General features: G+C 47.3%; 1 protein-coding gene and 1 non-coding gene across 7 annotated transcripts in view; one reads left to right on the top strand and one right to left on the bottom strand.

Annotated features, from left to right (window-relative positions):
- Positions 1-18,014, bottom strand: part of LOC141270715 (uncharacterized) — a 669,979-nt gene that overhangs the window by 405,314 nt on the left and 246,651 nt on the right. The gene's annotated exons all lie outside the window — the stretch shown is intronic.
- On the top strand, positions 6,479-6,551 carry TRNAF-GAA (transfer RNA phenylalanine (anticodon GAA)). Its single transcript has one exon. It is a non-coding gene; the product is annotated as a tRNA-Phe (tRNA).

The raw sequence follows: 18,014 nt of genomic DNA, 5'->3' as shown, positions 1-18,014 counted from the left end.
CCCCCAAAGGTTTATAAGCTGATTGAAGAATAACTGGATCAGAGCCCATTCTCCTTGCATTAACCAATTGTTGCTTAAGAAATCCAGTTTGCAGTTTTCTTTCCCCTATATGTGATGAGCTGTTGAGTAGAGAATATGATTTTCTGCCATCTGAAATATCTGATTGGTCACTTCCATTAGAGAATTGGACCAGTTTCCTTCTTGATGGCTGACATAGATCGCTGTCACCTGGTTGTCTGAAATGACTCTCACATGATGCCCCTGTAAGGATGAAAGGAGATTCTTCATGGCATGCTCCAGTGCTAGTAGTGCTTTAATGTTTGAGGACCCTTACTTATTTTCCCTTGTCCAGTCCGCCTGAACAAGGTGATCCTCTAAATGGGCACGCTATCCATTTGGGCTTGCATCTGTAGTAATCACCCACAATATTTGGTTTACCCAAGGTACTCCACTGGATAGATTTTTTTTTATGTCTAACCACCAAAGAAGACAATGGGTTGTTATTGGAAAGTTTGTTAATATTCCCTCTAGGTGTCCTTTCGGTGCATATTCGTTTACCAGAACATCCCGCTGGATACAGTAGGTCAGAAAACCCAGCATTACATAGCTTTTCTGAGAGTCATGGTGGGACCTTTTACTGCCTCTGTCACATGGCTGCTTATTTTCTCTTCTGGGAGAGCATTTCTGATTTACTAAGTCTAGTATAAGGCCTAAAAAGACTTACACTCTTAGGGATTCTAACCTTGAATTCTTCAGGTTTTACAACCCATCTAAGTCCTTTAAGGTAGTGCTGACTTCTTTTAATTGGGAGTTGCACTGATCTCCTCATCAAAAAATCATCCAAATATGGAACTACGAGAGATTCGTTTTCTCGAAGGCGACCTGTCACTTCTGCTATTCTTTGTAAAAACTCAAGGGGCTACTGACAATCGGAAAGGAAGCCCTCTGAGCTGGAAGCATTTGATTTTCCCTTTTATGGTCAAAGCAACTCTAAGGAACTTCTGGTACCTCACATGAATCAGAACATGATAGAAAGTATGCTTTAGAACAATCATATAGCAACCTGGGAAACGCAGCTTTTAGGCCAATCTTATGGATTACATTTTGAATGCAAGGAATTTAAAGAATTTGTTCAGACTCTTCAGATTGATTATCGTTCTGTCTTTGAATGGTGAATCCACCCTCTCTGTGGTGCTGTCATGGGTGTTAGAAGAAAGCTTCTTGGTGCTAGTGTTAATTCTCTGCAAAAAATCCCTGTGAGCTTAATAGGTAGAGAGTCACCGATGCTTTAGACCCCAAGGACTGAGTCCTGTCCCTTCTATCACACAGTCCCTGCTCCCTCATTACAGCTCACCAGTGCAGGGTCCCGGTGCTTCCCCGAGGACCGAGTCCTGTCCCCTCTATCACACAGTCCCTGCTCCCTCATTACCGGTCCCCAGTGCAGAGTCCCGGTGCTTCCCCCAGTACTGAGTCCTGTCCCCTCTATCACACAGTCCCTGCTCCCTCATTACCGGTCCCCAGTGCAGAGCCCAGATGCTTCCCCCAGTACAGAGTCCTGTCCCCTCTATCACACAGTCCCTGCTCTCTCATTACCGGTCCCCAGTGCAGAGTTCCGGTGCTTCCCCCAGGACTGAGTCCTGTCCCCTCTATCACACAGTCCCTGCTCCCTCATTACCGGTCACCAGTGCAGAGTCCCGATGCTTCCCCCAGGACTGAGTCCTGTCCCCTCTATCACACAGTCCCTGCTCCCTCATTACCGGTCCCCAGTGCAGAGTCTCGGTGCTTCCTCCAGGACTGAGTCCTGCCCCCTCTATCACACAGTCCCTGCTCCCTCATTACCGGTCCCCAGTGTAGAGTCCCGGTGCTTCTCCCAGGACTGAGTCCTGTCCCCTCTATCACACAGTTCCTGCTCCCTCATTACCGGTCCCCAGTGTAGAGCCCCGGGGCTTCCCCCAGGACTGAGCCCTGTCCTCTCTATCACACAGTCCCTGCTCCCTCACTACCGGTCCCCAGTGCAGAGTCCCGGTGATTCCCCCAGGACTCAGTCCTGTCCCCTCTATCACACAGTCCCTGCTCCCTCATTACCGGTCCCCAGTGCAGAGTCCCGGTGCTTCTCCCAGGACTCAGTCCTGTCCCCTCTATCACACAGTTCCTGCTCCCTCATTACCGGTCCCCAGTGTAGAGCCCCGGTGCTTCCTCCAGGACTGAGCCCTGTCCTCTCTATCACACAGTCCCTGCTCCCTCATTACCGGTCCCCAGTGTAGAGTCCCGGTGCTTCCTCCAGGACTGAGTCCTGTCCTCTCTATCACACAGTCCCTGCTCTCTCATTACCGGTCCCCAGTGTAGAGCCCCGGTGCTTCCTCCAGGACTGAGCCCTGTCCTCTCTATCACACAGTCCCTGCTCCCTCATTACTGGTCCCCAGTGCAGAGTCCCGGTGCTTCCTCCAGGACTGAGTCCTGTCCCCTCTATCACACAGTCCCTGCTCCCTCATTACCGGTCCCCAGTGTAGAGTCCCGGTGCTTCCTCCAGGACTGAGCCCTGTCCTCTCTATCACACAGTCCCTGCTCCCTCATTACTGGTCCCCAGTGCAGAGTCCCGGTGCTTCCTCCAGGACTGAGTCCTGTCCCCTCTATCACACAGTCCCTGCTCCCTCATTACCGGTCCCCAGTGTAGAGTCCCGGTGCTTCCTCCAGGACTGAGTCCTGTCCTCTCTATCACACAGTCCCTGCTCCCTCATTACTGGTCCCCAGTGCAGAGTCCCGGTGCTTCCTCCAGGACTGAGTCCTGTCCCCTCTATCACACAGTCCCTGCTCCCTCATTACCGGTCCCCAGTGTAGAGTCCCGGTGCTTCCTCCAGGACTGAGTCCTGTCCCCTCTATCACACAGTCCCTGCTCCCTCATTACTGGTCTCCAGTGTAGAGTCCCGGTGCTTCCTCCAGGACTGAGTCCTGTCCCCTCTATCACACAGTCCCTGCTCCCTCATTACCGGTCCCCAGTGTAGAGTCCCGGTGCTTCCTCCAGGACTGAGCCCTGTCCTCTCTATCACACAGTCCCTGCTCCCTCATTACTGGTCCCCAGTGCAGAGTCCCGGTGCTTCCTCCAGGACTGAGTCCTGTCCCCTCTATCACACAGTCCCTGCTCCCTCATTACCGGTCCCCAGTGTAGAGCCCCGGTGCTTCCTCCAGGACTGAGCCCTGTCCTCTCTATCACACAGTCCCTGCTCCCTCATTACTGGTCCCCAGTGCAGAGTCCCGGTGCTTCCTCCAGGACTGAGTCCTGTCCCCTCTATCACACAGTCCCTGCTCCCTCATTACCGGTCCCCAGTGTAGAGTCCCGGTGCTTCCTCCAGGACTGAGTCCTGTCCCCTCTATCACACAGTCCCTGCTCCCTCATTACTGGTCTCCAGTGTAGAGTCCCGGTGCTTCCTCCAGGACTGAGTCCTGTCCCCTCTATCACACAGTCCCTGCTCCCTCATTACCGGTCCCCAGTGTAGAGTCCCGGTGCTTCCTCCAGGACTGAGTCCTGTCCTCTCTATCACACAGTCCCTGCTCCCTCATTACCGGTCCCCAGTGTAGAGTCCCGGTGCTTCCTCCAGGACTGAGTCCTGTCCCCTCTATCACACAGTCCCTGCTCCCTCATTACCGGTCCCCAGTGCAGAGTCCCGGTGCTTCCCCCAGGACTGAGTCCTGTCCCCTCTATCACACAGTCCCTGCTCCCTCATTACCGGTCCCCAGTGTAGAGTCCCGGTGCTTCCCCCAGGACTGAGTCCTGTCCCCTCTATCACACAGTCCCCGCTCCCTCATTACCGGTCCCCAGTGTAGAGTCCCGGTGCTTCCCCCTGGACTGAGTCCTGTCCCCTCTATCACACAGTCCCTGCTCCCTCATTACCGGTCCCCAGTGCAGAGTCCCGGTGCTTCCCCCAGGACTGAGTCCTGTCCTCTCTATCACACAGTCCCTGCTCCCTCATTACCGGTCCCCAGTGCAGAGTCCCGGTGCTTCCCCCAGGACTGAGTCCTGTCCCCTCTATCACACAGTCCCCGCTCCCTCATTACCGGTCCCCAGTGTAGAGTCCCGGTGCTTCCCCCTGGACTGAGTCCTGTCCCCTCTATCACACAGTCCCTGCTCCCTCATTGCCGGTCCCCAGTGTAGAGTCCCGGTGCTTCCCCCAGGACTGAGTCCTGTCCCCTCTATCACACAGTCCCTGCTCCCTCATTACCGGTCCCCAGTGTAGAGTCCCGGTGCTTCCCCCAGGACTGAGTCCTGTCCCCTCTATCACACAGTCCCTGCTCCCTCATTACCGGTCCCCAGTGTAGAGTCCCGGTGCTTCCCCCAGGACTGAGTCCTGTCCCCTCTATCACACAGTCCCTGCTCCCTCATTACCGGTCCCCAGTGTAGAGTCCCGGTGCTTCCCCCAGGACTGAGTCCTGTCCCCTCTATCACACAGTCCCTGCTCCCTCATTACCGGTCCCCAGTGCAGAGTCCCGGTGCTTCCCCCAGGACTGAGTCCTGTCCCCTCTATCACACAGTCCCTGCTCCCTCATTACCGGTCTCCAGTGTAGAGTCCCGGTGCTTCCCCCAGGACTGAGTCCGGTCCCCTCTATCACACAGTCCCTGCTCCCTCATTACCGGTCCCCAGTGTAGAGTCCCGGTGCTTCCCCCAGGACTGAGTCCTGTCCCCTCTATCACACAGTCCCTGCTCCCTCATTACCGGTCCCCAGTGTAGAGTCCCGATGCTTCCCCCAGGACTGAGTCCTGTCCCCTCTATCACACAGTCCCTGCTCCCTCATTACTGGTCCCCAGTGCAGAGTCCCGGTGCTTCCTCCAGGACTGAGTCCTGTCCCCTCTATCACACAGTCCCTGCTCCCTCATTACCGGTCCCCAGTGTAGAGTCCCGGTGCTTCCCCCAGGACTGAGTCCTGTCCCCTCTATCACACAGTCCCTGCTCCCTCATTACCGGTCCCCAGTGTAGAGTCCCGGTGCTTCCCCCAGGACTGAGTCCTGTCCCCTCTATCACACAGTCCCTGCTCCCTCATTACCGGTCCCCAGTGTAGACTTCTCCTCAGCTTCAGCTCTTACCTGTGGCCGCTTCCTACACAGAAAACCCTTCACTTCCTACAAGCCCCATCCTGCTCCTCCCCCCATGTGACTGATCACATGACTGTGACATCATCACAGGTCCTGGAAGCAGAACTGCAAAGGTTTCCAGAATAGAAAGAGGGATAAACTCTGCTCAGCTCCGGGAAATGTCTCTTCCCCCCCTACCGCCCCCAGCCACAGACATTTACCACTTCTCTCTCCCCGGCAGGAGGAGATGTCGGAGGTGGTGTGAGGGCATATATCCTGTATTTCTGCAGGTTTTCTGCAGGTCTCCGCACCCAACTATACAATAACAATCTCCTCTGGTTATTACATTCTCGCTGCACTTTTTAGGCCTTTTTTCTGTTATTTGATGCAGTTTTGGTGCAGATGTGAAGCCGCGTTTTTAATGTGTTTTTTATACCACAGAAAAGCTTTGATTCTGCACCTAAAGTATCTGCAGTAATTTAAATGGCTCCACATAGAAGCTTATAGAGAAAAAAAGCACCAAAGTTCGGCAGAGTCTTTGGACGCACAGAGATCAGAAGTTTTCATGAAATCACATCCACTTTGCTTGGACAATTTAACAGCAGAATTTCTGTGCAAAAAAAGCAGCAGAACATTGACATACACACATCATGTGAACACGGCCGATATGTGGAAGCAAACTGGATGTGATTTCATGACATCTGTGCTCACTGAACGTCTAAAGATGCTGCTGAACTCTGCGGTTTTGGTGCATTTTTTCTCTATAAGCTTCTATGTGGAGCCTGAAAAAAAACTAATGCAAAAATCAGGGCTGTGGAGTCGGTGTCCATTTTGGTGGAGTCTTAAGTTTTGGTCGGTATAAAATGGACCGAATCAGACTCCTAAAACATATAATAAATTGGGTACAGTAGAACAATGTCGAATGTGGTGTAAATGTTTACATAAGAATTTGGGAAAGTTATGAAATGTCCTATAAATGTCTGTCCTGTTCCTGATATAAGGGTCTAGACTTGTAGTTAAGATGAATCTGCTGCACTTTATGTACATGCTCAGTACTGATGCAGTGCTGTGGAATCGGAGTCGGAAGTCAGGGAAATTGAGGCGGTGGAGTCAGTGGTTTTGCTTACCGAGTCCACAGCCCTGGTAAAAATCCACTGTTGCATTTTAAGAGTAGAAATAAAACTTTTTTGTACTATTAAAAGCTTTACATCTGCACCAAAAATGATTCAAACAAATAATAATTTTTATTCATATAGTGTTAACATATTCCGCAGCACTTTACAATTAAGCAGGGACATATACAGACAATAAATTCAATAAAAGGTAAGACAGTTTAAACAGTTACATTAGGAGTGAGGGTCCTGCTCGTAAGCTTACAATCTACAAGGACATAGCGGGACACATAGGGGTCCAGCCGAAATAGCTCAGTTGGGAGAGCGTTAGACTGAAGATCTAAAGGTCCCTGGTTCAATCCCGGGTTTCAGCAAAAGTTTTTTTGAATTACCTCTATGACGGACTCCTTGCCAGAGACGGACTACACCTCAACAAACCCGGGAAACACACATTCGCCAGGAGACTCGCAACACTCATCAGGAGGGCGTTAAACTAGAAGAAGAGGGGATGGGAAGAAAAACGCCGGACACGAAAATGAAACCAGAGAACATACTAATGAAAGATATGAAGTGCGACAAAGAAGGTCCAAGACAAGATACTTGGAAGGGAAGTAAGAAAATTTCTAATACAATCCACAGGGAGAAGATTGGAACAAAACAAAATCGTGTAAACTGCGTGCTAGCAAATGCCAGAAGCCTGACAAACAAGATGGATGAACTGGAAGCAGAAATATCTACAGGTAACTATGACATAGTGGGAATAACCGAGACATGGTTAGATGAAAGCTATGACTGGGCAGTTAACTTACAGGGTTACAGTCTGTTTAGAAGGGATCGAAGAAGTCGGAAAGGGGGTGGAGTCTGTCTATATGTAAAGATGTGTCTAAAGCCTACAATACGGGAGGATGTATGGGAGGGAAATGAGGAGGTCGAGTCCTTATGGGTGGAGATAGATGGGGCAAAAAACAATAATAAAATTATCATAGGAGTCTGTTATAAACCACCAAATATAGCAGAAGCCACTGAAAGTCTATTAATGAGACAAATAGACGAAGTAGCAAAAAATAACGAGGTGATTATTATGGGGGACTTCAACTACCCCGATATAGACTGGGAAACCGATAGCTGTAGATCTCAGAAAGGAAACAGGTTTCTGTCAATTATCAAAGACAATTATTTGTCACAACTTGTGCAGGAACCAACTAGAGGGACGGCCCTTTTAGACTTAATATTAACTAACAGGCCAGACAGAATAACTGGGGTGCAGGTCGGGGGGCACCTGGGAAATAGTGACCACAACATTATACAATTCCACATGTGCTTCAGTAGGGTGCCCAGCAAGGGAGTCACAAAAACGCTGAACTTCAGGAGGGCAAAGTTTGATCAGCTAAGAGATGCCCTTCACCATATAGACTGGGATAATATCTTCAGTAATAGGAGCACGGATAGAAAATGGGAAATTTTCAAAACAGTCCTACATAGTCACTGTAGAAGGTACATACCTTATGGGAATAAAAGGGCTAGGAATAGGAGGAAGCCAATGTGGCTAAATAAGGAAGTCAAGAGGGCAATGAAAAACAAAAAAAGGGCTTTCGGTAAACTTAAACAAGAAGGCAGCGAGGAAGCGCTAATATAGGGAAAAAAACAAAATCTGTAAGAAACAAATAAGAATAGCAAAAGAGGAGACAGAGAGACTAATTGCCAAGGAAAGTAAAACGAATCCCAAACTGTTCTTTAACTATATAAACAGTAAAAGGATTAAAACTGATGGAGTTGGCCCATTGAAAAATAACCTGGGTAAAATCATAGAGGGCGATGAGGGTAAAGCAAACCTACTCAATAGCTTCTTCTCCACTGTTTTCACAAAAGAAAACAATTTATCGGAGGAAATGCCGAGTGATAAAGTAAACCCTCCGCTAAATATCACCCACCTAACCCAGGAGGAAGTTCAGAAACGCCTAAATAATATCAAAATAGACAAGTCACCAGGCCCAGATGGCATACACCCCCGGGTACTAAAAGAATTAAGTAATGTGATAGACAGACCGCTGTATCTTATATTCAAGCACTCTTTATGGACAGGGACTGTCCCACTAGACTGGCGCCAAGCAAATGTGGTACCAATATTCAAAAAGGGGTCTAAAAGTGTCCCTGGGAACTATAGACCAATCAGCTTAACGTCTGTTGTGGGTAAATTGTTTGAAGGATTTCTTAGAGATGCTATTGTAGAATATCTTAATGATAATAGCTGTCTAACTTCATATCAACATGGATTCATGAGGGATCGCTCCTGCCAAACAAACCTGATCGCCTTCTACAAGGAGGTGAGCTCACAGCTGGACCGGGGAGAGTCAGTGGATGTTGTATACCTTGACTTCTCCAAAGCGTTTGATACCGTGCCACACAAAAGGTTGGTATATAAAATGAGAATGCTTGGTCTGGGGGATAATGTGTGCAAGTGGGTAAATAGCTGGCTGAGTGATAGAAAGCAGAGGGTGGTTATCAATGGAGTAAGCTCAGGGTGTGTCAGGGTTACTAGCGGGGTGCCTCAAGGGTCTGTCTTGGGCCCTATATTATTTAATATATTTATCAATGATCTAGTGGAAGGGTTGCATAGTAAAATAGCAATATTTGCAGATGATACTAAACTTTATAAAGTAGTTAATACAGATGAGGATAGGGCTCAGCTACAGGAGGATTTAGATAAATTGGGGAGTTGGGCCAAAAAATGGTAAATGGGGTTCAATGCCGATAAATGTAAGGTCATGCACATGGGAAAGAAAAACATCAGTCACCCATACATATTAAATGGGAAACCGTTGGGGAAATCTGACATGGAGAAGGACCTGGGCGTCTTGGTTAATAGCAAATTAAATTGGAGTGCCCAGTGTCAGGCAGCAGCTGCGAAGGCAAATAGAGTCATGGCATGCATCAGAAGAGGAATAGGGGCATATGATGAGAACATTGTTCTTCCTCTGTATAAAGCGCTGGTAATGCCACACTTAGAATATTGTGCACAGTTCTGGGCTCCGGTGCTCAGGAAAGACATATTGGAGCTAGAGAGGGTACAAAGAAGGGCGACTAAGGTAATAAAGGGAATGGAGGGACTAGAATACCCAGAGAGGTTGTCAAAATTAGGCCTATTTACGTTGGAAAAGAGAAGGCTTAGGGGAGACCTCATAAACATGTATAAATACATCAGGGGGCAGTACAGAGATCTCTCCCATGACCTGTTTATACCAAGGATGGTGACAAAGACGAGGGGGCACACTATGCGTCTGGAGGAAAGGAGGTTCCTGCACCAGCATAGAAGGGGATTCTTTACGGTCAGAGCCGTGAGACTCTGGAACTCTCTGGGAGAGGAAGTGGTGATGTCCAACTCACTTAATGAGTTCAAGAGAGGCCTGGACGCCTTTCTTGAGAACAATAAAATTACATCTTATGCTTAGTGATAGTTAATTAATCCAGGGATTTAATCTGACTGCCAGATTGGTGTCGGGAAGTGAATTTTTCCTCAATGATGTAAATTGGCCTATACCGCATGGGTTTTTTTGCCTTCCCCTGGATCAACGCTGCGGAATAGCTGCAGTGCACAAGAAATAGGCTGAACTGGATGGAGGCTTGTCTTTTTTCGGCCTTATAAACTATGTAACTGTGTAACTAAGTAACAATAGGTGATAAAAAAATGCTTGTTATTTCAGGTCTAGCAATTATAATAAATAGGGATTTTCATAGAAGGCTGCATGATCCGGTCATCAGTCAGTATGTTTAAGTGCAATTATCAAGTATTGAGTGTAGTTATAGTGTGGACGGTGTGGAGACATGAATAGTAGGGAACAGATTCTGAATAATATTTAGGAAGAGGGAACAGGGGAAAGTTAGTTTACTGAGTAGTTGAGGTGGTAGTCTTGTTTAAAGAGATAGGTTTTTAACCCTTTCGCAACCCTGGGATTTTCCGTTTTTGCATTTTGGTTTTTTGCTCTCCTTGTTCCCAGAGCCATAGCGTTTTTATTTTTTGGTCAATATGGCCGTGTGAGGGCTTATTTTTTGCGGGACAAGTTGTACTTTTCAACGACATTTCTAGTTTTATCATATCGTGTACGAGAAAACAGGAAAAAAATTCCAAGTGAGGTGAAATTGCAAAAAAAGTGCAATACCACAGATGCTTTTTTTAATTTTTTTACCACGTTCACTGAATGCTAAAACTGACCTGCCATTATTATTCTCCAGGTCATTACAAGTTCATAGACACCAAACATGTATAGGTTCTTTTTTATTTAAGTGGTGAAAAAAAATTCCAATTTTTGTTAAAAAAAAAATAATAAATAGCGCCATTTTCTAAGACCTGTAGCGTCTCCATTTTTCGGTATCTGGGGCCGGGTGAGGGCTTATTTTTTGCGCACCGAGCTGAAGTTTTTATTGATACCATTTTGGGCTAGATCCGATGTTTGTTTTGATCGCCTGTTATTGCATTTTGTTGCAATGTTGCAGCGACCAAAAAACATAATTCTGGCATTTCGAATTTTTTTCTCGTTACGCCGTTTACCAATCGGATTAATTCTGTTTTTATATTGATAGATCGGACGATTCTGAATGCGGCGATACCAAATATGTGTATGTGGGGTTTATTTTTTATTATTTTATTTTGAATGGGGCAAAAGGGGGGTGATTTAAACTTTTATATATTTTTTAAATTTTTAAAAACTTTTTTTTTTCACTTTTTGCTTGCTTCTATAGTCTCCATAGGAGACTAGAAGCAGCACTTGTCTGATCGCCTCTGCTACATACAGATGATCAGCAGATCACCTGTATGTAGCAGAAATGGTCCTGTGCTATGAGCGCCGACCACTAGGTGGCGCTCATAGCGACCAGCTCATGACAACCACTGGAGTCTGCTGCAGACCCAGGGTTGTCATGACCACCCATCGGTTACCCTCGATCACATGACGGGGTCGCCAATGGGCGGGGTAAGTGACGCGCTTCCGGCGCGGCGCTGGTAAATGCCGCTGCCAGAGATTGACAGCGGCATTTAACATGTTAACAGCTGCGGGTGGATCGCGATTCCACCCGCGGCTGTTGCGGGCACATGTCAGCTGTAATAATCAGCTGACATGTGCCCGGTTCAGTGCGGGCTCAGCGCCGGAGCCCTCACTGAACCAGGGGATTACAGCCTGTGCGTACTAATACGTCACAGGCTGTGAAGGGGTTAAAGCGCATTTTAAGACGTGGGGGCTAGATATCAGTCGGATCATCTGGGGAAGTGCATTCCAGAGAACTGGCGCTGTACGAGAGAAGTCTTGGAGACGGAGGTGCGAGGTTCGGATTATGGGGGATGTTAGTCTTAGGTCATTTGTAGAACGGAGGGCATGTGTGGGGCGATAGACAGAGAGGAGATATAAGGCGGTGCAGAACTATGGAGAGGTTTGTGGGTGAGAGCGATGAGTTTATATTGGACCCCGTAGAGAATGGGTAACCAGTGTAATGACTGGCACAAGATGGAGGCATCGGTGAAGCGGCTAGACAGAAATACCACCCTGGCTGACGCATTGAAGACGGATAGGAGAGGAGACAGTTTGGTGAGAGGGAGACTGATCAGAAGAGAGTTGCAGTAGTCCAGACGAGAGTCAATAAGAGCGACAGTAAGAGTTTTAGCAGTTTCAAAAGTGAGAAAAGGTCAGATTCTGGAGATGTTTTTAAAATGCATGTGACAAGAGCGGGTGACTGATCGGATATAGGGAGTAAAGGAAAGTTTAGTGTCGAATATGACCCCAAGGCAGCGTGCGTGCTCCTTGGGAGTTATGGTTGAACCCTCCAAGGTAATTTCAGTGTTAGGTAGAGTTAGGTTAGTAGAGAGGAGAAACACATGAAGTTCAGTTTTGGAGAGCTTCAGTTTAAGATAGAGGGAGGACATGATGTTAGAGACCGCATACTGACAAATACTTGGTATTTTGTATTAGAGTAGGGGTGATTTCAGGAGCGGAAGTGTATAATTGGGTGTCGTCAGCATAGAGATGGTACTGGAACCCAAATCTGTTGATTGTAGGCCGAGAAGAAACGAGTAGCTGGGTAACTTCTTCTGTGACAGGCTCAAAGAAGGCAAGTGAGCTTGAAGTGTGGCAGGGAAGGGGGATCCAGCCACTGGGGAGATTGGCCTGACATGTCCTGATGGATGTGGTTGATTTTTTCTAGGAAATAAGTGGCCAGATTCTCACCACTGAGATTGGTGATGGGGGGCCTGTGCTTTAGGTTTCAGGAGGGAGTTTAAGGTTTCAAAAAGTCGTTTTGGATTGTTGGACAGTGAAATGATGAGGGTGGTGAAGTAGGATTGTTTGGCCAGATGAAGGGCAAAGTTATAGGTTTTGAGCATGAATTTATAGTGGATGAAGTCTTCTGCTAAAAGTGATTTTCTCCACTGACGCTCAGCACACCTTGAGCAATGCTGAAGAAAGCGTGTTTGCATCGTGTGGCAGGGCTGCCGTTGTCTGTGTCGGGTCTTTCAGCATGTAGAAGGTGCTGCTTCATCTAGGGCACTCTTCAGTGTATTATTGAAGTGTGACAATGCTAAGTCTGGACAGGAGAGGGAGGAGATGGGAGCTAAATATGTGTGTAGATTGTCCATAAGCTGCTGGGTATTAATGGTATGTGTATTCCTTTAAGTGGGGGTGTCCCGGGCCGGGTGAGGAGACAGTTCTTGACAGAAAAGGAAATAAGATTGTGTTCTGAGAGAGGGAGAGGGGAGTTAGCAAAATCATGCAGCAAGCAGAGATGGGAGAAGACCAGGTCCAGAGTATTCCCGTCTTCATGCATAGGAGAGTTAGTAAACTGTGAGAGGCCGAATGAGGAGGTTAAAGAAAGTAGATGAGAGGCAGATTGGGAGAGGTGATCATCGATGGAGATGTTAAAATCTCCCATAATGAGGGTGGGGATGTCACAGGATGGAAAATGAGGAAGCCAGATGGCAAAGTGATCCAGCAACTGGCGGGAAGAGCCTGGAGGGCGATATACAACTGCCACTAGCAGGGAGAAGAGTCTGACTGTGTGGACTTCAAAGGAAGGAAGTGTATGTGAGGGAACGGGGGGGGGGTGACCTGGAAAGCACATTGTGATGATAGGAGCAAACAAACATCTCCACCCTGTCTATTTTCAGGTCTGGCGGTATGTGAAAATTTCAGCCCACCAAACGAGAGATAAAATGTTATAAACAGATCGACCAACATAAATAATATCATGGATATGAGATACAGAAGAAATACGACTTCTACTCCATACCCATGATAAATTGCCTACTCGAAGGTAAATGCAAACACTGGAGAAAACCAAGTACACGGCATACATAGAAAAAACTTTATTGAAGGTAGAAGAGTCACATTAAAAAGTACAAATTACAAATACATGTGAGTTGCGGAGCATGTCAAAAAATAGAAAAAACGGCCATAGTCACGCTGCAGCAAGGGAGAAGATAGAAACCCATGCAAAAAAGTAGTCAAGGAGAAAGTCCTAATACAGACTATAAATAGATATGTTCTCCCAAGGCACAGGACTAACAAGAAAAAACCTGAAGGTGTGAACTGGAACATAAATTGATGTGCATGCAAAATGTAACTGCATGTTCACACAAGGCCATTAGACAAAGAGAAACCAAAGACAAGAAAAATACCCAAATGATTAAAAGTAAATGTAAGAATCGCACAGTGCAAAAATAATAATAAAGGGTATTTAGTTAACATAATTTTGATCAAAATAATGTAAAAGCTGTCCCGCCACGTCACGGCATCCCTTGTGGGACAGTCCTAACTCTAATATTAAAAACCTTTGGTTTCTCTTTGTCTAATGGCCTTGTGTGAACATGCAGTTACATTTTGCATGCACATCAATTTATGTTCCAGTTCACACCTTCAGGTTTTTTCTTTGCAGTTAGTATGCTTGAGTGCATATAAAAGGGTGTGGCCGCCCTTTGTCTGGGCTGGGACGCTGATCCTGCCTCGGTTTTATGCTTGCACTAGGGATCCAGTCTCTCTGTCCTTGTCCATATGTATGTCACTTGACAAATGGTAAGGTTTTTAATATTAGAGTTAGGACTGTCCCACAAGGGATGCCGTGACGTTGCGGGACAGCTTTTACATTATTTTGATCAAAATTATGTTAACTAAATACCCTTTATTATTTATTATTATTTTTGCACTGTGCGATTTTTACATTTACTTTTAATCATTTGGGTATTTTTCTTGTCTTTGGTTTCTCTTTGTCTAATGGCCTTGTGTGAACATGCAGTTACATTTTGCATGCACATCAATTTATGTTCCAGTTCACACCTTCAGGTTTTTTCTTTGCAGTTAGTATGCTTGAGTGCATATAAAAGGGTGTGGCCGCCCTTTGTCTGGGCTGGGACGCTGATCCTGCCTCAGTTTTATGCTTGCACTAGGGATCCAGTCTCTCTGTCCTTGTCCATATGTATGTCACTTGACAAATGGTAAGGTTTTTAATATTAGAGTTAGGACTGTCCCACAAGGGATGCCGTGACGTGGCGGGACAGCTTTTACATTATTTTGATCAAAATTATGTTAACTAAATACCCTTTATTATTTATTATTATTTTTGCACTGTGCGATTTTTACATTTACTTTTAATCATTTAGGTATTTTTCTTGTCTTTGGTTTCTACAGGACTAACAAGGCCTACATAAATAGTGGCACACTGAAATTGGGAGCAAGGAGTATATTACTCAAGAAGTCAATGAAAGTCTGGATACAGAGTACATATATAAACAGCTTTGAACCATCAAACATTGAGAAAGTATCCAGAGTATATATATGCTAGCCATTGTAAATGACTCACCAATGTGAACACCAGGGGCAAAGAGGACGAGAGGGTGGACTGACAGGGCAGGAGCGAACAGGTGTAGGGCCCGCAAGCCTCGACGCGCGTTTCGCGTAAATAGCTTTTTCAAGAGGCGTCGCTGGTCCAGAAACCGGCACCTTTTTAAATATCGCGCTCAAATGGTCACATGTTCAGTCATGTGACCGGAAGAAGATGGCCGCCGACCGGAAGGCATATCCGGCGCAGGGGCCACTGTAGCGTCCCGCCCCCCGCTGCGTCCGTCAAGGCAGCGGCGCAGCCCCGGAAGTGCCAAAGAGACAACATCCGGAGCGTCACCGGCGCCATGGAGACAGACGCGGGACCGTAGGAGGGTAAGTAGCCCCGCGCATGCGCGCCGCCCACCTCAAAGCGCCGCATCCAACTTCCACCGTAACCATAACTACGCATCTTAAGTAAACACAAATCCCACAATATCATATATTATAAATAGAAGTCAGTGTAAAAAACAATAACACATATCAAAGTTCATATGATAAAATACAAAGATTTAAGGGATTCAGTTTCACGGCAGAACGTGGACAGCCAAGTGGGCGGGATCCATCGGGGCCGGTCAGTCATTCCTCTTCTTTTAGTTTGAAAGCGCTTTCAGCAGAATGGGAGTATCAGAGCCGGAATATGGACCAGATATATATATATATATATATATATATATATATATATACACTGAATAAAAGAAATGTAAAGGAAAACAGTTAAAATCAAAAAATTAAAATCAAGAGATAAAATGGGCGAACCACATATGCTCATCCCACCATATGTTATATAGCAGGGACTACAGGAGAGCAAAAGATAGCCGAAACAGGCGATAGGGTCAAGTATAACAAGGGGAAATAGCAATTACCCCTCAGTTAGGATTACTTATAGCTCATAAGGCTATGGATTAAATCCTGAAGAGAATAATAATCATATACATGAGACGCTGAACAGCACTATACTGGATCATAGGAATGATGAAAAGCCTAGATTTTCATTCAGACCCCGCGGTGCCAGGGTGTCGAGAGTGATGATCCATCTCGCCTCCTTTTGTGCCAGGAGGCATTTGACATTCCCACCCCGGGAGCCGAGACACACTTTATCAATCCTCCGCACCTTAAGCGAACGAGGGTCACAATTAAGAACAGCCTTAAAGTGCCGGGGTAGTGTCTTCAGCTCCCGGGGTCCGTGGCTGTCCGTGCCGCTCCAATGTCCCGTATGTGTTCCCAAACTCTGACTCGAAGCTCCCTAGTGGTTAGGCCAGCATAAATCAAATTGCACCCACACGTGGCAAAATAAACCACATGTGTGGTGCTACAAGAGATAAAATGGTGGATATCAAACTGGCGGGAGCCATCAGAGTTGGGGAACGAAACACAACGAAGGACATTGGCGCAGGCGACACAATGGCCACACGGGAATGAACCCACCGTGGGACCGCGGGATCCGTACGGATTCGGCCGAGAGGGAACATAGTGGCTAGTAACCAGAATGTCCCTCAGCGTAGGGGAACGTCGTGGTGTCATAAGCGGGAGATCAATTCATTCCCGCAGAGAGGGCTCCGTGTTAAGTATGTCCCAGTGGCGAGAGAGGATCCGCCGCATAGTCCCCCACTCATGATTGAATGTGGATATGTAGCGGATCTTCTCCGTTTTATCATGTTTAGAAGCAATAGAGGGATAAATTAGATGGTCCCTAGGGGTATCACGGGCCCTCCTGTAGCCACGGCCGACGGATCGATTGCTATACCCACGTTGTTGAAAGCGCTCAGCCAGATCTGCGGCCTGTTTCTCAAAACTAGAGTTAGTAGAGCAGATTCGCCTCATCCTGAGGAACTGGCCGACCGGGACGGCTCTGATGGTAGAAACATCATGAGCTGAAGTGGCATGTATCAGGGAATTGACAGCGGTCGGCTTCCTATACACATCCGTCTGGATACTTCAATCATGGTCCACCTCAAGGGTGATATCCAGAAAGTCAACTCGTTTCGGATGATAGGTATAGGTAAGCCTGATCGCGTGTGTGTTAGAATTCAACCGTAACATAAAATCGTCAAGCTCCTCCACCGTCCCCTGCCAGAAAAATAAAATATCATCTATATATCTCAGCCATGACACGACCCGGTCAGCGCCCTGTATCCCCTCGTCGCCAAAAATCTCCCTCTCCCAGGCCCCCAGGAAGAGGTTGGCATACGAGGGGGCACAGGCCGCACCCATGGCCGTGCCACGCCTTTGGAGATAGACAGTATCTTTAAATAGAAAGTAATTATGGCAGAGGACGAATTGGAGGAGCTCGAGGATAAATTCCCTAGATGGGCCGTCAAGGTCAGAGCCCCCCAGGAAGAGGCGAACTGCAGCCAGGCCCAGATCATGGCTGATGCAAGTGTATAGACTCTCGACGTCGGCTGTGACTAGGAGAGTGCCGTCAGTCACAAGGGCGCCGTCAACCCGCGTAAGGACATCCGTCGTGTCTTTGACATAAGATGGAAGGGTATCGACCAGGGGACGAAGGTGACAGTCGATGTACTGACATATGGGACCACATAGTCCCTCCAATCCTGACACGATCGGACGTCACGGCGGGTCGAGGGCGTCCTTGTGAATTTTGGGTAGAAGATAAAAGGTAGCCGTCCTTGGGAAACGGACCGTTAATGCCTCAACGGTCCGTTGATCAATAATATGATGATCACAGGCACGGCCAAGGATACCCTGGAGTGCGGCAGAGAAGGAGGTTGTGGGATTGTACGATAATTTGGTATAAGTATGGGTGTCTTTAAGTTGACGTGTTGCTTCTTTCTCGTACATAGTGCAGGGCCATAGTACAATGTTCCCTCCCTTGTCTGCCGGTTTAATGACGATGTCTGGTAATGATCGAAGTTGATCTATTGCGATACGCTGTTGGTGGGTGAGGTTATCCCGACGCCTCCGCGTGGGGAGGCGTCTTAGATCCTCCGCGACCAACCTAACAAAGATCTCAATCGCCGGACT

The sequence above is a fragment of the Phyllobates terribilis genome, unplaced genomic scaffold, assembly GCF_046119375.1.
Source record: "Phyllobates terribilis strain yellow unplaced genomic scaffold, ASM4611937v1 Scaffold_5__5_contigs__length_657084704, whole genome shotgun sequence".
Classification (NCBI taxonomy): domain Eukaryota; kingdom Metazoa; phylum Chordata; class Amphibia; order Anura; family Dendrobatidae; genus Phyllobates; species Phyllobates terribilis.
The sequence above is the reverse complement of the archived record's forward strand: the minus strand, read 5'-3'. Positions and strand labels throughout refer to the sequence as shown.